At 38.3% G+C, this 23010-nt stretch overlaps 1 protein-coding gene across 1 annotated transcript in view; it reads left to right on the plus strand.

Annotated features, from left to right (window-relative positions):
• Nucleotides 1–12723: 12723 nt before the first annotated feature.
• LOC126236339 (E3 ubiquitin-protein ligase Su(dx)) overlaps nt 12724–23010 on the plus strand; it is a 126235-nt gene continuing 115948 nt past the window's right edge. The window contains exon 1 of the mRNA XM_049945564.1: nt 12724–13095. The gene's annotated coding sequence lies outside the window, so the exon portion shown is untranslated. The remainder of the gene's footprint in view (nt 13096–23010) is intronic.

The raw sequence follows: 23010 nt of genomic DNA on the forward strand, positions 1-23010 counted from the left end.
AGTCCAGGATGGACTGGAGTTCGGATGAGGACGACGAAGATGGACACACAATTACTACCAATGAACTTGACAGGTACCTTTCGCTCTCCAAATCCGAATGTAGCTGTGCCGAAGGACAAATTTTGCAGTGGTGGATAACGCACGCGGGGCTATTTCCAAGGCTGTCGGTAGTAGCCAGAAGAGTTCTCAGTATTCCTGCCACTAGTGCTGCCAGCGAGAGAAATTTTAGCCAGGCCGGTCACCTACTGTCCAGCAAAAGATCGTGCATGGAATCAGGCAAGGTGGATGATCTCTTAATGATCCATCACAATTACGTAAGTATTCACAACATACCACGTAATCACAAGGAAGGAAACATTCCTCAAACTCTATAAATGTATGATTCCACTTTCATTGACTTCACAGGAAGAAGTTAGAACCACCAGCTGTAGTAATAGCTCCAGGAACACAAATGATGCCTATGTATCAGGGAGCACCAATGACGAAAAACTAATTGTATAGTCATCATTCACTTGTAACGTTATTTACAGGTCATAATTTGTTCAGTAATTAACGTTTGTGCAACAAAATTTCGTAAGTATTACTTTTAACTCCGTCATTCCTTCCCGATCCGGCATTCAATATTATACAACGTATACGTGACCGAGTTTGAAGATAGGCTACACATCGTCCATGATTAGACTACTGTGTTCCCGTTTGTCTACCGAACGTAACAAAATACTAAATACAGACATTACAGTTTTTAACGTTACAATTACTGGAATACATGATAACCTCATAGGTGAAACTCCAATAGTCTGCAGCATGTCAAATGTAACTTATACAAATGTATTATTTAGGTCATAGAACTGGTAGTAAACAACGAAAGACATTTGTAAAAGAAATAAGTGAGTGGTTAATGTGAAGCGGTGGCCTCTGATCTCAAGGAGTGTGACGAAGCGCCGCTCGCTGGCATTGAGTCCACCGGCTACTGGCGACCGGCCGAGCGTTTGGCGCACTCGGCCGAGCGCTGGCGATCGGCTGCCCACAGCCGGCGGAAGAGGACGCTCGGCCGCATACTCCCGAGAGCCAGAGGGCTGAGTGGGACTCGCCGGTAAAAATCGGAGATAATGCAGACCTCTAGTGTGAAGACTACTTGCTCTTACCAAAACCATTCAGCAGGGGTGGAGGGGGGGGGGGGGGGGCAGGTGGAACATAGAGTGCATCAGAGAGTGAGGTGGAAATGGCCATACTTGCTTTCACATGATGTCAACACACCAAAAATTTGTTTATTTATATTTTTGTTTATTTATAAAGATACATATATAGGTTTGTGTAGATTAGTTTACTTACATAGGTTATAGTCCTCAGTTTCAAAATTTACTAAGTAATGAAGATTCTGAGATGAGAGAATAATAATACAGTGATTGGAATGGAAAGTGTTACGCCATACTTATCACAGTTTCTCAGCATGTTCATCACATAATAGACATTAAACTATTTAAATTTCTTTGCACCCATAACTGATATCCACATCACTATCAGGTGTGACCAACATGGATATGAATACGTTCATGTATTCATTGTGGTATGGAAGTAAGCAGCCATCAAATGTCATCACGAGGAATTTCTTGCTATGCCTGAAACGCAAACCATGTCAGTTCGTTTATTATTGGCTAGAGGCTCATGTAAAGTATACATCTTCCCATTGAATCCAAGATGTGGTCACAGGTGACAAATTGTAGGAGTGGGCAGGCCAGTTGAGGTTACACACATTTCGCAAGATGTTTTTGGTGTGAAGTGCAGTGGGCGATCTTAATTTATCCTGCATTTGGTACTATGTTCATGAAAGATAGGGAGCCAGGATTTACCTTTCTTGATACATACCGACAAATATTCAGTCTCCCTTCGAGAATTAGCAAATCAGTCCTGCTGTCATAACTAATAACCCTCCACAACATTACTCCATGAGTGGGAGGGGTATGGGTCTGTAGAGTAGATACTTCCTGGGACATTTAATCAGGTCACCCATGGATTCGTTGGCCATGATCAGACTGCCAGAAACAAGGCGACATTCGTCAGTGACGCACTTAAACACTCATTATTTCTACATTCCATATGTGAATGGCATGGGAAAAAGCCCTAGGAGCACGTACAATACGAAATTCCCTCTGCCACGCATTTCACACTGGTTTGCTGAGTATGGGTGTACACATAAATGAACACTACAGAATCCCACTCGTTGTTCTAGTTGACTCTGACTCATCAGTATTCAAATATCTGTTGTCTGCATTATATCCAATTTTCAATAAATTGTTTCCAACTGTGACTGTCTGCCCAGATAGCAGCTGATGGTATCTATCTATTCACCGAAGCTTGTCAAACAATCCGATGATATTTATTTACTTCGAATCTGTAGATCCATATGTGAACAGTTCATAACATATAGAAAGAGTTAAGTTGTAAAAAATATTTTTAGTACATAATTTCATTCAGTTTATGATATGAAAGGCATAAATAACATATGAGTGACAGAAACCTATAAGTAGATTAACATATGAGTTACAATATATTCTTCAGTGGGAAGACAAAGATATACACAAATTTTTGTTTCATCTATTCTGTACACAGACTAGGAATGTATTATGCATTGATACTAAGACACTCATCTGTACAATAAAAACTTCCATCAAGAAGTAACTGTCATAGTTTTTCTTTAAACCTGGGAATGTTTCCATGCAGATCTTTCATTTGTGATGGGAGGGCATTAATAATCTTGGTGCCACTGTGCAGAACCTCCTTCTCTTTTCTTTTAGATCATAGTGGATTCAAGTTTCTTCCAGGTGTTACAGTATGAAGAGTTGATTCTGAGCAAGCTGCTGTATTTAGAAACAAATCACATCAAAGAAAAGATATATTGTGCAGTTGTTATAGAGATTTGAAGATTCCTGAACAGGAGAGCTTCTGTAAAGTTTGGAAGGTAGGAGACGAGGAACTGGCAGAAGTAAAGCTGTGAGGACGAGGCGTGAGTCGTGCTTGGGTAGCTCAGATGGTAGAGCACTTGCCTGCGAAAGGTAAAGTTCCCAGTTCCAGTTTCGGTCCGGCACACAGTTTTAATCTGCCAGGAAGTTTCATATCAGCGCACACACCGCTGCAGAGTGAAAATCTCATTCTGGAAACATCCCCTAGGCTGTGGTTAAGCCATGTCTCTGGAATATCCTTCCTTTCAGAAGTGCTAGTCCTGCAAGGTTCGCAGGAGAGCTTCTGTAAAGTTTGGAAGGTAGGAGATGAGGTACAGCTTTGCCAGAAATGAAGCTGTGAGGATGGGGCGTGAGTCGTGCTTGTGTAGCTCAGATGGTAGAGCACTTTTTAAACCTGTTTACCACATTTGCAAAATTCTTATTTATTATCTCATTTAACATATTTATGAAGGATTATTAATTGATATAGTAGTGTCATCAACACAAAAATATTCTGTGCATAGTGGCGAATCATTTACAAACATAAGAAAAATGCAGTGCGCCTAATACAGAGCCTTGAGGCACTGCAATAGCAATTAAGCCCCAGCCTTAAGATATATTACCACCATGCATTCCTTCCAGCACTACTTTCTACCACACAGGTAGGAATCAAGTAACTTGAAGAATGTGACACATTAATAATAAGGCAGAGGACTTTACTTATTTCTCTACAGTAATATTTCAATAATATGCTGGAAATGTTATCAACTCCAGGAGAATTTTTAGTTTTAAAGACAAGATTAGTTTTATATTTTCTTCACTTTCGTTTTCTGAACATGCATCTCATCTATTTTGTCAATTGAAATGTTATGTAAGATTTCCATGGCTTTCTTTAGAGAAAACGAGCTGGATTTATAACTGTGAAGAAGTGATTGTTGAAACTATTAGCCACCATTTCAGGATAATCCACTCTGTCACACACATATCTGGAACTAATCATTTCTTTGGCATCAGGAATACTCGGTGTCTCATTTTCCACATATTTATATATAGCCTTTATTTTTCATTAGATTTACCAGTTTCCTCTTTTAAGTACATACTTCTGCAATTTTGTACCACTTTCCTTAATATCTTTGAGTATATTTTATATTGCCTCATCGTTACAGAACAGTCAAAGATTCTAGGTGATGTATACTATTCCCTTTATCTTTTACATCAGATTTTTATGCACTGAGTAACCCATGGCTTAAATGCAGTATTGCACTGGTTTTGTACAACTCTTTTTCTTTGCAAACACTTCATCAAAATGACTTTTCATGGCATAGTAATTCTGAAAGTAACCCTATCTACTCTTCATTTCACAGTGTTGCCCCAAGCTCTTCAGTCATTGCACTAAAGCCACCTGTCTATGTGGTCTGTTGGTATGTGCTCCCCTCGCACACATGCATGTTCTCAGGGCATGAAATGTTGCGATTTCCACCTGAAAAGTTCTAGTTAAGTTAGATACTAGGCATCATAGTACTACATCATTCTTCATCTGGAGGAGTGGCTCTTTTTTGTAGTGAAAATGAATGCACATTATAATGAAATTTTAAGTAACATATTCCACAGCCATGGAAATTATGATTATCAGATTGGTAAAGTTAATTCAAGGTTAATTCAAGGTTTAACACTTTCCACTCTCACCAGCGTTTTATCTGAATCACCAGAACATTTTTCTGAATCAACGTTTCTTGATATATGTTGCTTCTTGTATTAACATTGTTACAGTAATTGCACTGGATTTACGAGCGTGAATTGAAAAGTAATGACTTAGAAATTTTTTATGTGAAAACTATTAGATCTTATTAAATAAAACGAATGTTATTAACATTCTACCTTAACCTTTGTGTCTGCATATTTGCAGTCACTTCCAATAGAGGACTATGAACTGTAGCATGTAACATGGCAGCGTGTTATGCAACAATATCGGTGCAGTATAAACAGCGTTAAGGCACCAAATATCTGATCACAGAAAACTTCGTCCAGACATGAAACACCCTTCCCTTGAAGATGACAATGTCAGAGCACACACGAGCACTGCGACATCTACGTCAATTCATTGCTCTGAGTTCATTGTCATTGATCGTCCTCCATTCACTCCCAATTTGGCCTCATCCTCCGATTTTCATTTTTTTCCAAAGTTTAAAGAATACATTTCAAGGACTTCATTTATTTAGTGATAAAGCAGTGCAAGCAGAGATGAGGTTGTGTCTCTTTATCAACAAAGTCAAACATTCTGCAGTGAGACCATAAACGAATTGGTCACTCATTGAGAGAAACATGTTCATCGCCAGCATGACTAAATATGTGATCATGAAGAATAAAGATGCAGTATGTTAATAAAGTTTGTCCGGAGGTGTTACTTTTCACCATGCCCCATGGAAATGCCTGTTTTGTGTAAAAACAGGACATGTTGGATAAAAACTCATGCAATTTCTGATAACGAGATAAAAATGTTACATACCTATCTTTCATGATTTGTGTGAAGTGGTATTTTGACAACTTTCTAAGTTATAAGGCCAGTTCACACTGGCCATGACACCAAGGGACGTCAGGACACTGTCAAGTCAGGGTGTATTCACACTGTCTGTCACATCATGTCAATAAATTTAGCCCAGCACCAAACAGTGAAAGTGGGGTTCTGAGCTATCATCGTGACACAAAGATTTGGAGTATAGAATTGGAATTGAGAAACTAATAACGATAATGTTTATTATTGGCCAGAGAAAACTTCATAATGTATGTCGTTATCAGTTCTGTGTGGTAAAGTGCTGAGAAGGTGACTTAATATTTCCAAAGTGTCGATAGTTATTCGCTAACGAAAATATATGTATACAGACATATAAAACAATATTTATAATGGAATAAATGGAGCTTATTTTCCTGATTCATTGCGTGTTCTTTCTTATGTAACTAATAACTGTACATTTCTCCTTTATTAGAACTCAATTATTTAACGAAAATTGGTTTTCCAACTGTGTCGATGTTGTTATCAGACAATCTAAATAATTTTTCGCTTTTAGATGTCTGACCCCGCTTGAGGAAGAACACTCCAGGGAAAAAAATCAAAGTCGTCACAGGACATTTGCAATTTGCCAGGAAAAAAACCACAAAACAAATTAAAGGTTAAGAAGAGACACATGCTAAAATTCCACTACTATTAAATTAGTGAACGCGGTGCAAATAGAGTAACTCGATGTTAGCAATCGACGACACCATCAAAATGTTCTTCTCGAGAAAAATTGATATATCATGTCATGACGCTCCGTTGATGGCCTGTGTGAATATTGGCACCTCAAATGCTTTGTGGAATGTTTTGACGTGACATGATGTGATGGCTAGTGTGAATTGGCCTGTATCTGTAAACTGTCAAGAGCGGAACTTGTTACTCTCTGAACAACTAAAGTAACAAACACTATGCTCGACCTGTGGTGAAGATAATTCAGGAAGATGTCAAAATATTGCGTAAAGAGAAAATGCTCACGCCAAAACTTATAACCCTACTATTGCATTAATATTTCGCAGAAATTATCGTAACTGTAGTGCTACATATGCAGTAGTAATATATTAGGTCGTTATATCTACTACTGGGCTGAATAATTCCTTGAAATCTATATCCTTTTCTTCTTGACAGCCTCTGAAAGATCCATTTGCTTGTTAAGATTTCTTTCCTTTTTGCTTCCTCTGGACTAACCAACTTCCATGTTTCATTCTGTTGAACAGATCTCTTTTCTCCTTCAATTGCTTTTAACCAATTTCTTTGTCTGGACCACTTCATAGGTAAGTAAAGCTGTTTCATAATCATTATATTTTACAGGTTTTTTGCAAACTAGTTCTTTTCCTAAGGTTGTAGTTTCTTGTGTCTTCATTGCATATTATTACTTGTTGATTTTCTTCTCGTTGATTTTCATGGTCTTCTCTTTATTTTCTTGATTGCTAGTATCATTTGATACTTCACAAATAACAAGATATTTCTGTAGAGTTTCTTTTGTCACTTTCTGCTCAAATTCAACATCTCTTGACACAACACTATTTCTTCTTTCTGCATCAAGCAATCTGTAGTCATTTGGTGCATAACCAACAAAAATATATGCATTACTTTTTACATCTAATTTCTTCAAATAGCCTAAATTTTTGGCAAAAAGTCTTGATCCAAAAATTTGAAGTCTTGACAGATCTGGTCTTTTCCCAAACCACTTCCCTGCAGGTGTGGCACTTTGATTGATAGTTGGGCTTCTATTGATTAAGAATGTACCTGTGAGCACTGCCTCTCCCCATAGCTCTTTCTTTATTTTGCTATCGAATATCATAGCTCTTGCCTTGTTCATTATTGTCAGATTAGGCTCTCTGCTTTCCCATTGAGCTGAGGGCTATAAGGAATACTATAGTCTTAACACAATTTATTTTCCTTCACACCAGTTCTTAAACTCACGGCTGGTGTATCCACCACCTTCATCATATCTTATTTTTGACACTTTTGTATTGAACTTATTTTCACTTTCTAACACATATTTATGAATCTTTCAGACTCTGACTTATATCTTAACAAGTAGGTTACACAGAAATAAGTGAAACCATCTAACACTGTCATGTAGTGCCTATATCCATTAAATGTTGCGGGTTCTATCTCTCATAGATATCAGTATGTACGATTTCAAGAGGTCTTGTTGCTCTTTCTCTCACAGTAGAAAATGGTTTTCTTGTTAATTTAGCTCTCACACAAGCTTCGCACAGTTGTTCTGCTGAGCATAAACTATTAGGAACTCCTTCACACACTCTCTTGATCTTTGAAGTACAGCTTATGCCTTGATGACCTAGTTTCTTATGCCATTCTTGCTTTTCTTCTTGTGTCAGTAGTGATTGCATTCCTGATTTAATTTTCACTTCATACAACGCACTTCTTGTTTTTTGTCCTTTCAAAACAGGTATTTCACCTTTATAGATTTTAGCAGAATGTTTAGTAAATGGAACTGTACAATCTTTTTCAGTGATTGCATTTATAGACATCAGATTTCTGCCCAGTTCAGGAACATACATAACATCTTTTAGAATTATTCAGCCCAGTTGTAGATATATGTTCATTGAGACTGTTGTTTCCACTGGCAGCAGAGAAAAGTTTCCATATGAGAGTGTTTGATGTCAAAACAGCATTTCTCTATGGGAAACTGGCTGCAGAATTTTTTATGAAGATACCTGAAGGATACAAAGAAGCTGAAAAAATCTGTGTTTTGAAGAAAGCTCTCTATAGACTTAAACAAGCCCCATCCAGGTGGAATAAAACTTTGACAGATTTCCTAAAATCATAAGGACTAATTCAATTGAAATCTTATCAGTGCATATTGAAAGACGCAACTGAAGTAATGTACATGGCTATACATGTTGATGATAGAATAATAATAGGAAAAGACTTGGAGAAAATTGAAAATATACTAACGAAACTTAAGAAATTTGAAATGGTTGTGGTATAAAATCCAGATATGTACTTAGGGATACAAATAATGAAGACAGAGGATGGAATATTTTTACACCAAGAACAGTATGCAAAGAAATTACTAGATAAATTCAATATGACTGACTGTAAGGCCATGAAGACTCCATTAGTTCAAGAGGGAAAGACAAATGAAGAAAATCAAGAAAATGAACACATTGAATTTGCATATCGTGAAGTCATAGGAAGCCTTCTTTATTTGTCATGTAAAACCGGACCAGATCTTGGATTTACAGTAAATTATGAGAGTCACTTCACAGAAGACCCCAAGAAAAGGGATTACAAAAATGTAAAAAGAACTCTTTAGATGTCTACAAGGTTCCAAGAATTATGGTCTTTTCTATAAGAAAAAAGAAAGTGAAGAAGATGACAGTATTCATCTAAATGTTTATTGTGATGCCGATTATGCACAAGATTTAAGAGACAGAAAAAGTACAAGTGCATACATGGTTCTTTATAATGGTACTCCCATTAGTTGGTGTTCCAAGAAGCAAAGTGTGACAGCTACTTCATCAACTGAAGCAGAATACAATTCTGTAGCAGAATGCACCAAATAAATAAAACACATCAATATCCTAATACAAGAGTTAACCAGAAGAAAAGTGGAAATCATTCTTCATGTAGACAATCAAAGTACTATCCAAATGATCAGATCAGGACAGTTGGTTAGACGAAGCAAACATATAGATGTAAAATTTCACTATGTTAGCGAACAATACAGAGAAGGTTTGTTCGAGATAAAATATTGTAATACGGAAGAACTATTAGCAGACATACTGACCAAAGCTCTACAAAGATCAAAGTTCGAGAAATTTAGAAATGCTATTATGAAACAGTTACCATGACTGTGTGATAACTAAATTTGTGAAGCTTGTGATTTAGAGTCATTAAAAACAAACATTGTACTTTAAGGGGGGATGTTGAAAGGTGCAGAGCAAGTAAAATTCAATGTCTATTGTGTGTGCTTAAAAAAAAAAGAATAGTGCTTAACATCTAAGAGTTTATGTAAAAATAAAATATATCTGTAAAGTAGGTTGACATAGCAACATATCATGTGTGCATAGTGTTTTTTTACTTTGTGTCTATGTGTGGGTGTTATTACATTCACATAAAGTTACAATAAAATTGAGATAAAAATCACAGCAGCTCAGCTGTTACAATGAATGCTTGAATTAAGTTATAAATAAGTACATCTGTGAATTCAGCTTCTCTTTTCTTGGCGACCTGGTCCCCTGTCATTTTACTATGATACTGGTTTCGCAGCTTAGCAGCACAGCACAGTAACCAAGTGCACAGTGTCAGAGCGTAGCAACGTGGTGTTTACCTGTTCGGCTGAGGCAGTTGCCCGACCGCGTCAGGCCTCCGATTGCCATCTCTTTGGCCTCTCCCTGCTGAGCCCTCATCGTCCGCTCCAGCTATGACAATCACCGCTGTATACTTGGAATAGGATATGGATAGTGATTCAGACTTGTCTATCAAATTAGTGGAAGCTCAACCCGCATTGGGCACGAAGCGAGGTGCTTCAACAACCATCATAAGTGACGTCCAGAAGTCCTCTCTCGCTGATACTGAATTCAAACGGCGCCCAGGAAGAAGCAATCTATAGTACAGCATGTGGTGCATACCTCCGCCATAGAAACGAAAAATTATTACAATGCCATCCAAGATCGGGAACTTGAGCCTCCTGCTGAAGCCACAGAAGATCGACAGCTGAAACAACAAACAGTAAAGCAACTCACTTGAAGCCTACAGTTAGGGCGAACGTGGCCAATTATTCCTGCCACTGAAATGGTGCACCTACGTCTCTCTGCCCCTTACACTCGTCTCTCGCTCTGCTACTATGCAGTTCTGAGATCGATGATGCGAACTATTGAAACCGCAACAATAGCGATGGAAATCATCGAAAGTGTTGTGAAGTTTGTTGCTGTGTACGGCAGCCACAAAGACCACTGGCTTCTGATGAATGAAGAGCCTGCTACAGCTGAGGGTGAAGCTGCTTATAGCAGGGGACTTTAATGCGATGCACATCATGTGACATTCTCTGATTACCAACACTTGTGGCCGACATCTCCTTCGAGTCGTAGAACAAGCAAACGCTCACATCTGCGGACCAGAGGAGTCGACTGCAAGTCCCCACAACCAGTGGTCATCCAATGTCTTGGAAATAGCCATTCCATGGATCGCGACCCTCACTAATGCAGTATAAACTGCACTGGAGACATTTACACCACAACAGATGACGACAGGCTGCCCAGCTCTGTCATTACTGCCTGATCTTCTGGACCTCATCACAGGGAGGATGCGCTTAACAAGGACTGGCCCCTCACCTGGGATCCTCAAATTAACTGGCGTGTCAGTCTGATGCGACGACGAATTACAACAGCACTTCAATCTAATAAGAATACGTGTTGGCAAGATAAACTGGTGAGTATGCAATCTGACAGGACAGTGGGGAATGTGGCAGGCAAGTTTACATCGATGAACCAGATCTGAAGAAGCGAAAGCTAATGTGTTGGCGGACATATTTGCAGATAATTTTCGTCGCTCTGGAGGCCCTTAGGACAGAAGTCACTTACAGACAGTCAGAGGCAGACTCACTACCTAGTTGGCAGTTGCCACTGGGTATGATGGCCAATGTATACTCCTGGTGACTCTGAAAGAAGTCCACGCTACTCTACAGTTATAACCCAATGACAAGGCACCTAGTCATGATGAACTTCCAGGTCGAACACTGAATGAAATGCCGTGAGATGCTACCACAGTCCTGGCGGCGTTGTTCAACAAAATTATTCTGACACTCACTTCCCTGGAGATGTGGAAGCAGATTCGGAACCTGGAAAGAGCAGAAATGAGCTTTGCAATTACAGGTCCATAAGCTTATTACCAATGCTCAGCAAAGTGTTCGAACGGCTCCTCATACTGAGGCTTGTCCACCTACTTTGTGAAGAAAATGTACCCCAGGAGCAGTTTGGGTTTAGACAACCCCTACTACCCTACAACTCCTGAGAGTCGCTGAAGACGTCACACAATCCTTCAAGAACAAAGAATATTGAGGGCCCATATTTCTGAACATCACCAGGGCATTTGACATTGTATGTCACAGGGGCCTCCCACACAAGCTGTTCGACCTTGCCACTGACAGCTCATATGTCCGATTCCTGATGAGCTATTCGCAGAATCGTAGTTTCATCGTCAAAGGGGACGACGATGCGACTTTCACCATTAGATGTGTGCACATAAGGGTGACACAGGGTTCCGTAATAAGCTCTGTGTTGTACTCCACATACTCATAAGGCCTGCTTATAACACCTCATGCCTTTGCAGCTGCATAAGCTGATGACACTGTCTTGTATACCTGGAGCAGAGAGCCGCAGGTAGTACACCATGAATTGAAGGAAGCTTGCAGAAACCTTAGAGCATAGGCGGCCAGGTGATGAATAGGATTCAATGGCGCCAAAAGCCAAGTATTCATACTCACCAAGTGCCGGAAACCTGTGATACAACCCATCCAGCTTTGTGGTATGCCAACAGAATGGACATCCATTGCGAGATACTTGGTCCCCTTACTAGACAGCAAACTAACATGGCAACGGCTCATCAGTGACATCAACAAGAGGACACTGCGGTGGTTGTGCCCTCTCTACCCACTACTCAAGCAAAACTCGGCGTTGTCCACTGATTGCAGCCTTCACGTTTGTATGTTATCCATACTTCCAGTGACGAACTATTCATCACCCACAGGGCGTAATGCGGCTCCGACTCATATGAAGATCCTCCAGGTTATGCAAAACAAAGCACTCAGTCAGCTCTTCCATATCCTGACTCACTTCCCAGCCAAATATCTACACGAAGCCGCAGAAGAGCAGTAGGTTATGCAGCAGATTAAGAAATCTCCTACAAAGCTGTATGAGAAGTCTCGCAGCTCTGATAACTGGTTCATTCAGCGAATCGGGAGAAGACACGACAACCGAGACCGCTACAATCTGCCGACGGTCTTGATTGACAGATAAGCAGTCATATTTGAAGATGACAAACACATAACACGATCAACGCACCCATGAAGGCACAATCAAATCTCGAAGTAACTAGATGTCTACCAAGTGAAATTAGCAGTCAATGCAACAAGATAAACAGTACACGGAATGAATAAATACGAGAACACTGCGAGATTGGTCAAAGAGTACCATGGCAAGATAGCACTACACCTTCTCTCTCTGACTATCTGAACATAGTACAAAGCTCACGTATGACGTCACGAGTGGATAGTGGAAGATACCGTCGGAAGTCAATTGAAAAAAAAAAGTCAGAAATTTGCTGTTGAAATTTGCTAAAGCGTTACGTAGGGAATGTTAAGTGTAACGTAAACGACATGTAATGGAATTTGTATTCTCACAGCCTGATTAGAAAGCAATGCAAGCCAGCAGTATCTTGAAAGTAAATGTCAACACAAACGTATCCTATGTCAAACTATGTTTCGTAAAGCATTTCAGCTGATAACAGTGACGGTGATACGTTTGAAACAGTGGGATTGGCCGAAAGACAAGGTGTAAGCGAGTGGCTGTGTAAAAGCCGATGTAAAACTAAGTACTGTGTGTACTAAATGAAGGAAGACGTAAATGTAGAGAGGTAAGCACTGTTTCTCTGCTATTCCACTGGAATGTCAATATGTGTGAAGTAGTTGATAAGACTGTGGGAAATTAACTCAGTTTACCACACTGGTTGATAATCTTAAATAAACATTCTGTGACATGAACCTCGACGCAATGGAGCGTCCGCTACATCACTTTAATTGGAAGAAACAACATACATTGACACGTTTAAAGTAGACCTAAGTTAACATTTCAAATGTTTAATAGTCGCCATCGTCACTGTACCGTTCAGGTGACCAGTGTACCAGTCTTCAGATGTTATGTTTTTCTTTTGAAGTTTTCCACCAAATAAAAAAAAAATTGTTTAATTATTTGGCATCTGTAATTCAGAACTAAACATTGTTTAAGTAAGTCACCCTAAATATTTGCAAAAAGTGTTTCACGGCCCCCATGAAAACTAATGACAGATAAACAGAGTTTGTTGATGATACTGATAGATGTCATTGTTCTCTAGGAATGGATATAGGCTAAGGCAATCCATCTGCTGTGAATTTCGTATTAAATCTCCTCAGATTTTGGTTTTCGTGATCGGTTAGCCGTAACACAATGTGAAGCTATGTTTTATACTATTTAGGTCTCATTTTTATAGGGTGGGTTCAAGGATTCGAAACTTATTTTCTTAGAGGGTACAGAACAATGCCTTGTGTGCTGTGAGTCACAGTGTCAACAATCAGACTCTGTCTATTCGTCTTGTATTTAAAAATAGCAGTATTGAATAGTAGGGTCTACCTAAAGAATAGGTAATTTCAGTGCACATTCATGAGGCTGAAATGATGGACTTACTCATTCTTCAGACAAACACTTTCCAAACACATTGACATATAGTGACTGATAGCCATCTGTCTTGATGTGGCCTTTCTGTGCTGTTACTTTGATGTCACAGTATAAATCTTAAGTTACCCAAAACTAGGTTTATTATAATAATTATTGTGTTGTACTTGTGGCTGAATTCTACCTCTGCATACATATTCGTCAAACTGCTGTGCAAACCACAGCAGAGGGTACTTTGTGCTTCTGCTAGTCACCCATCTTCTGTTCAGTTCACAAATAGAAGGGGAGGGGGATGACATGTCTATGTGTTGAAGTAAAGCCGTGATTTCTCGTACCTTGTCTACATGGTCTTTATGTAAAATGAATGTTGATGCCAGTAGAATCAATCTGCAGTCTGTCACAAAACCTGGTTGTCTAAATTTTCTCAAAGTTTCATGAAGAGAATGTCTTCCTCCCACCAGGGACTCCCATTTGAGTCCATGTTTCGTTTTCATAACACTTGTGTTGTAGAAACATACCAGTAACAAACCTGGCAGCATGTCTCTTAATTGATAGTGTCAAGTGTGAATTGTTGGTGATCCAAACACTTCAGCAGTTCACCAAAGTTGACCATTTGCCTTCCCTACAACCAACCTTACAAGCTAAGCCTAGTTCCATTTCATGTCACGTCGCAATAGTACATACAGATTTTAATTGATATGACTATGTGAAAGAGCATTGTACTTATACTGTATTTGAACATTATAAATAGGATTGGTTTTCTGCGTACCTGCAGCAGTTTACATTTTTCATCAGTTAGAGCATGCTGCCATTCATCATACCAAATGGAAATGCTGTCCAAGTCACTTAAAGATGATAGTGTGCTGTACACTCATTGACACAAGTTAGTTATTGGAACTACTGCATGATAATATGGAAGATAACTCTCCTTTTCCATATATATTTGTTATTTCATATGACACAAGAAATAAACTATGGCTGATTCATTGGATCCATCCTGGTATTCACCTTCCATGCTAAGGCAAACAAACAAAATCGACATGGTGGCCATGTGGGGATTTGAACCAGGATTGTTTTTGAATGTGACTCCATTGCTTTAACAGTGACACCTCTCTCAATATTCCATTTTACACATGCGTCAAGAAAAAGAACACAAAAATTAATTTTGAATTTACAATACTGAAAACTTGTTAGAAAACAGATGTAGAGTTTCTTTTGAAGCAGGCGTTTATACACTGTATCCTGAGGTAGAAAATACACTTGCCTACAAGCTTCATGTCTACTGTGTCAGTGAACAAATTTCCTCAAATCTTCATAATCTAACAATATTATGAAAAGGGTAGCAGCTACTTACCATGTAGTGGAGATGCTGAGTCACAGATAGGCACAACAAAAAGACAATCCGAAAGTGAGCTGTCGGCCAACAATGCCTTTGTCGAATAAAAACACACCACACACGTGCAAACGCAAACACAACTCGCACACTTAGGACCACAGTCTCTGGCAGCTGGAGCTGAAGCCAGAGACTGTGGTCATGTGTGTGAGAGTTGCGTTTGCGTGTGTATGTTTTGACAAAGGCTTTCCTGGCCGAAAGCTCATTTTCCGACAGTCTCTTATCTGCAACTCAGCATATCTGCTATACGGTGAGTAGTAACTATCTTTTTCATAATATTGTTACATTCCTTCAGAATGTAAAATTGTTAAATGTAGGGGGCCTGAGCTGTAAATATAAATTCCCATTATACCATTACGTGACATAAATGTGAATGGAGTAGGTGTTGTTTTGAACAGTGACACATATCCAGGCAATGCACTGTATCCATGCAAGAGGAAGTAACGTGTGAAACAATCTAAATCTACATTGAGAAAACTAAAATTACTAGGACAGTATGGCTGACTAGTACTTACTTTCAGGAGACAAAATTGCCAGTGCTGCAGATAATCACTAAAAAGGCAGAGAAACTTTGCCCAGGTTTCTGAACTGTTAATTCCTTCTTCAAGGAGGGAAGGTTGGAAAGGAGGGGCACTTCACTCCATCCCCATTAGAGAGGGATCTTTCAGTTGTGGGGACAAGGAGGTGCAAAAATCTTCAGTCATTTTGGAAGTGTCATTTGGCACCATATTAAAAAGACTGAATCTGTCAGACTACTTCCTGCAGATAGTATAACAGAGCAATTCAGATAGGAATGGTGCCACAGATAGTGAGCAATTCATTACAGCTAAATTGCAGAATCCAGATTGATAGTATTTCTACTTTTAGCCGTGTGGGTAATGTAGGCCTAACCAAGAGAGCTGGCACAGTGATAAGATACATATCTCGCACCTGGGAGGTGCAAGATAAGTCTTTTTAAAGACAGACATGTTCTTTTGTATTAGGGAGGCCACCAGGCTTCGGAATCAGAAATGACACTTGCATCACCCACAGCAAGAGTATACTTTCCTTGAATATGTGCTGAAAGGATAATTTTTGTGTATTCTTTTGGAGTCTAAAGATTGGATTAGATTTAGTTTTTGTTACAGAGACCCAAAAATAAGATGATTCTCTTGGGTGTGGAACATGTCAGAAAGTATAACAAAAAAAACTTAAATGTAATACTTACTACCCTGATCATTCACCAACAGATTGTCAAAGTGGGTGAATACATTACAGCAAACTGGTAATGCCAATATTTACAGACTTAATGCACTGTCAGATTGAAATATTGTTATGCACCTTTAATAAATTTATCGTACACAAAATTTTGACTGTTGTGGCCAAGTACTGTCAAAACTCTGTTGGTTTTCCTGGTTACCTTCTTTATTAATACAAATTGTCAGATGGGACGTAGGAATCACCCATTACAGGCAAGTAACGGCATAAAAATTTGAAACTCCCAGTATCTATAAGTGACAGAAGGAATCTTACCATTGAAAGATTCCGATTCTGTGCAGGGCAAACGCCTGAAAACAAGTATGATCACTGTCAATATAGTTCTTTATAAAGGAGCAACTTCATTACAACCCTGTTTTGCTTGGCCTCTGTTGGAAAAATGGAGACAAGGATTTCATGTTTTTAAGTTACAGATATTAAACACATTTACCCAAAGTTGTCTGTTAAAAACATTTCTTGAGCAGGAATTTCTAGCAGTGGGAGATTTTGCATGAAATCAAAAGAAATGGCTGCCACATGTTCTTCACTGTTGCTTCTTATTTCAATTACATTGATTTCCTGCTAATTTTTTTGCTTCTCCTAAAGTGTCACCACTGGTCCCTTTGCTGCATCATTTAAGTGAGGATTCTTTATTTTGACATTCAGTTCCTCACATTTAAAATATGTATGTATTTGTGGCCCCCAAACCTATATGAGAAGTTGCCATGGAAGTACTTTGCATGGTATTTGTGTGTTATTTTACTTGTTGGATAATTCTGTTTGGAAAGAGAATGCATGACTTTCACTGTAAGTCTAGCATTGAGGTTGGTTATATCTCTTACTACACATTGAGTTCCTTTGTAGGAAATGACATGATGTGATTATGGATTTTAAGCAGTTCTCCTCATGAGACAGCTTTTGGATTTGGAGTTTTACCTCTCTCATCTATTGGTGACTTACTAGCAGCCATTTTGAATTTACAAAGTTGCTCAACACATTTCTTTGTTTTTCCCAACAAACTGATAAACACAGATTTTCAAATCTTTTTGTGAATACCATTAGCTACAACATGGTACAGAAATGTACAGCATTTTGGATTGCCTCGTTAGGACTTTTTCAAATGACATCAAAATTATGCAGGATGAATACCTAGTGTAAGTACGGAATATGCCTCCTTTTTATACATAATGATGCATCTTGTATTTGCAGAGTGCCATACTGCTACTAATTTGATTTCAGAAAAACAATCACTTAACAATCGTTTTCAGTTCCTGAATCATTCACTTTTTTTTTCCTTCGAATAATAGCATTAACGTGTGTACAGTGTGGTGGAACTTATAGTTTGTTAATCAAATATGTGAACATCTTCCTTGCTATGACAGTAAAATTCAGACATACATATCACATAGATGCTTAAATATCTCATAAAAATGAGTTGTTGGGATCTCCAGCAATAGACCAAAACCTGCTTCATTATATGTACTTGAAGCAGTAAACAAATTGACAGCACAGCACTACAGTAACAGTGTAATAGGTAGTACACTGCTGTAGTGCATACACATTATTTGTACTGCTATTATTAGTGGCAGTGCTTAGACACATTAACAGCCTGAAGTCTTCTAATTTTTGCCATTTCAGAAATAATGACTCAACAGTCGATATACAAACAGTTAGTATAGCGCACACGTTTTAAGTTGTTTGATTTCAATGGAAGTGCAGGTTGTGGGTGAAGCAAATGTCACTAGGGAGAAAAGCGGTGCAGAGGAAGCGTATCTTGTAACAAGTCTCTTGATGAAGGTGAATCTCCATAAAGGTGAATAATTAGCTTTCTTTCCTGATGAAAAGCTGTAGGTAGCATCTGCAATGCACTTATAATTGCTTCTTCATTATATAAAAATAAGCAAATCCCTCATTGACTCATCAGTTCATGGCATAATAAAAAACTCGCAAAAACTAAATATCATTATCTTACATCAGTCAAAAAAAAAAAGCAACTACTACTTTCAGAGAAAATTCCTTTTCATTGTAATCTTTGCTGATGTTAACAATGGGGATGGAAAGGGATGGGTAGTAGCTAATATGTAATTAAACTCTGAGGTAATGCTGATAATGGTTGGGGAAGAGAGGCTGCTTGCTGATATCTGATTGCACTCTGGGGAAATGGTCTCAGAAAAGTTGGGATCTAATGACTTAATGTAAATGCCAAAGCTACAACAAACTTATTAGAGCTTCGTCACAGTTGATCAGATGCTTACAGAAGAGATGGCATCAGGGAAAAGATTCAATACGAATCGTCAACTTTGACTGATGATATAATGTTAATGACTGCTGTGACATCATCTTCTAGTGCATATATTCAGTCTTATTGTTAGTGGATGAAGCCAAAGAACCTGGTGATGCTGACAGATTGCTTTGTAGTTTTACCGGAGGCCAGGTTAGGTTGGTAGGTGACTGTTTGGTGGAGGATTGGCAAAACCAATAAATGTGAAAAGAAAGCTGGTTACGGTGACAAACTGACTTGTAGCTTAGCCCATTTGAAAAAATTGCTACGTCATTTGTCGCATATTTCCCGAAGTCACTTTTCAGAGCTGATGACTTGTATCAAATATTCCTCTTTACCCAAAAGGGCAATAACTTGTGGTTTAGTGAACAATAGAGGATATTCTTTCAAGTTTGACATTATATATCTTGCAGATGGTGCTTTAATGTTTTTGTTTGTTTCAGTTCTACTTGTATTTCATGTGTTCGTTTACAGCTCAATTTGTTCTTGTGGGTGATGGCTTGGATCATGTTGTTTAATCATGGAGGAGGATGAAGTTGTCTGTAATACTGTATTCTAGACCTAGATAAGTGTAGTCAAGATGGCGACTGCATTAAAGATCATGACACTGTACAGTCCTGAACTGTAGCATAACCTAAGGTGGTGATTAGGTTGGACAGTTGTAGCTTCCTTGCAGGTCGTAGAAGCCAAAGAAGTATGTGCCTTGATAAAAATCTTTCCCTTTTTTTTTTTTTTTTTTTTACAGTCTGATCTGCTGGATAGCTTGGGGGCTTGTATGTCCATCATGTTAATCATGTCTTTGATCAGTTGCCATGATAACGTATTGTTTAATAATGCTTGGTAAATTTCTTACAATGTCTGTAATTTTATTTTGCTGCAGCTCATAATTCTGATGTATTCCTTGATATTTCAAAGAGATTGCTGTAGATTCAACAGTGCTCTTCTGCAGGCAGAATTTTGGAAATGTTGATACGCTTCTTGATTTGATTTGTTGAATATCCATAAATACTTTATATTATGCTTGTATTGGAACAATGCTTTTGTTTGTCATTAGGAATTATAAAATCTTCGTACATTGTTAACTCTAGTCATCTGCAGACTTCATGAGGTTTGAGTTATTTTGACGCATATTAACTGGTGGCCTGCCTATTTCAATATGCTCCTAAAATCTAAGTTGTTTTATGAGTGACACATCATTTGTTCCTCATTTTTCATTGTAGTTATTTGAAACATAAGCAATGATATTGTATTTAGTTTCCTGTGCTCATTTTGAAAAATATGGCAACTGTTTTACAGAAAAATCTGGGCTGTACAGTCTTGATTTTACTGTTACGATGTCTGCATATAGTTATAATGAAAACTGAGTTTTGTAAATTTAGATAACAAGAATGGACACTATGGGTCACAAATTTTTTTAAACTCCTTGTGCTGCCCACATGAACAGCAAAGGAAAAAATCAATAATGTAGCGATAAGTTGAAGGAAAGCAAATAGCAGTGTATTGTGCTTTGTATTTTGAGCTCATTTTAGTTCCTGTGACTTGCAAAGAAAATTGCTGGTTGATCTTGCATGCATTTACTCCTTGTTGTCCAGAGAGTATTCTGTAGGATATTCAGCTACAGTCTCCATTCTAGAGAAATGAGTTGCGAGGATATATAATGTAGATGACAAAACATCTTGCAAAAACTTTATCAAAGACCTTAGAATGCTTTGCTTACTTCGCAATACATTTACTCTTTAGTAGTGTTAACAACCACAAACAGTAATCAGTTCCAAATGAAACACATTTCCTTCCACAATTAACAACAAAGAAGTCATATTGGTGTACTTCTCCATGTCAGATGATCAGGATGAAAGTCTTTATTCGAGTGCAAAGGTACACCCAGTTTCTTACAGAAGTAAAGCAAAAAACTGGAAATCTGAGAAAACCATACAGCAAATCAAAAAGGGATTACCGAAAGTTGTGATTCCATCCATCTCTTTTGATCCATGACATCATCAATGCGGCAGACAGCCCTATTTCAAGCATATATAATATGGTGATTATGATGCCACTCATTACACCCATGAAAAACCATAAATAATGTGAAGTATTTAAATCTAGAAATAAAATGAAACTAATGGGATTGCTGCTGGAAGTAGGGGGTCTTGAGTAGGTAAAAACTAAATATATGACAATGAGAATAATGATACAATTCCAAAACAAATACTAACCCAAAAATTAAACACACAAAATTCACAACTTTGAACACAACCAAATTATGCAAAAGCAAAAAACCATTGGTATCATAAATTTTACTTGACCTGTTATTTTTGTGTTCTTCAATCCAGAGACTGGTTTGATGCATCTCTCCACGCTACTCTCTGCTGTGAAAGCTTCATCTCTGAGTAACTATTGCAATCTACATCCTTTTGATTCTGCTTAGTGTATTCATCTCTCGGTCTCTCTCTACGATTTTTACCCTCCACGCTTCCCACCAGTACTAAATTGGTGATCTCTTGATGCCTCAGAATGCGTCCTACCAACTGATCTTTTCTTCTAGTTAAGTTGCGCCACAAATTCCTCTTCTCCCCAGTTCTGTTCAGTACCTCCTCATTAGTTACGTAATATACCTATCTAATCTTCTGAATTCTTCTGTAGCACCAGATTTAGAATGCTTCTATTTTCTTCTTGTCTAAACTGTATATCATCCCTGTTTCACTTCCATTCATGGCTACACTCCATACAAATACTTCCAGAAGAGACTTCCTGACACTTAAATCTATACTCAGTGTTAACAAATTTCTCTTCTTCTGAAACACTTCTTTTCCCATAGCGAGTCTACATTTTATATCCTCTTTACTTTGACAATCATCGGTTATTTTGCTCCATAAATAGAAAAACTCAGCTACTACTTTAAGTGTCTCATTTCATCATGTAATTCCCTCAGCATCACCTAATTTGATTTGACTACATTCCATTATCATCGTTTTGCTTTTGTTGACATTCATCTTATATCTTCCTTTCAAGATACTGTCCATTGGATTCAACTGCTCTTCCATGTGCTTTGCTGTCTCTGACAGAATTACAGTGCCGTTAGCAAACCTAAAAAGTTTTTATTGCTTCTCCATGGACTTTAATTCCTACTCCAGACTTTGTTTTGTTTCCTTTACTGCTTGCTCAATATACAAATTGAATAACATCAGGGATAGGCTACGACTCTGTCTCACTCACTTCCCAACCACTGCTTCCCTTTCATGCCCCTCGACTCTTATAACTGCCATCCGGTTTCTGTAGAAATTGTAAATAGCTTTTCACTCCCTGTATTTGACCCCTGTCACCTTCAGTATTCTGGTCTCTTCAATCCCACAAACCAACCAACCTGTGCCACCTTCAGTATTTGAAAGAGAGTATTCCAGTCAACATAGTCAAAAGCTTTCTCTAAGTCAACAGATGTTTGAAACATAGGTTTGCCTTTCCTTTATCTATCTTCTAAGATAATTTTTAGGGTTTCCATTCATCTGTAAAGAATTCATGTTAGTATTTCGCAGCCATGACTTATTAGACTCATGGTTTGCTAATTTTCACGCCTGTCAACACCTGATTTTGCTTTCTTTGGGATTGGAGTTACTATATTCTTCTTGAAGTGTGTGAGTATTTCACCTGTCTCATACATCTTGCTCACTAGATGGTAGAGTTTTGTCATGGTTGGCTTTCTCAAGGCTATCAGTAGTTCTAATGGAGTGTTTTCTACTCCAGGGTCCTTGTTCCAACTTAGGTCTTTCAGTGCTCTGTCAAATTCTTCACGCAGTATCATATCTCTTGTTGCATCTTCATGTACGTCCTCTTCCATTTTCATAATCTTGCCCTCAAGTACACTGCTTTTGTACAGAACCTCTGTATACTCCTTCCATCTTTCTGTTTTTCCCTCTGAGCTGAGCTCTTGATATTCATACAGGTGGTTCTCTTTTCTCCAAAGTCTTCTGTAATTTTCCTGTAGGCAGTATCTGTCTTACCCCTGGGGATATCTACCTCTACGTTCTTACATTTGTCCTCTAGCAATACCTGCCTAGCCATTTTGCACTTCCTGTCGATCTCATGTTTGAGATGTTTGTATTCCTTTTTGCTTGCTTCTTTACCGCATTTTTACATTTTACCTTTCATCAATTAAATTCTGTATCTCTTCTGTTATCCAAGGATTTTTACTAGCCCTTGTCTTCTTACCTACTTGA

Source organism: Schistocerca nitens, chromosome 2, assembly GCF_023898315.1.
Source record: "Schistocerca nitens isolate TAMUIC-IGC-003100 chromosome 2, iqSchNite1.1, whole genome shotgun sequence".
Classification (NCBI taxonomy): Eukaryota; Metazoa; Arthropoda; class Insecta; order Orthoptera; family Acrididae; genus Schistocerca; species Schistocerca nitens.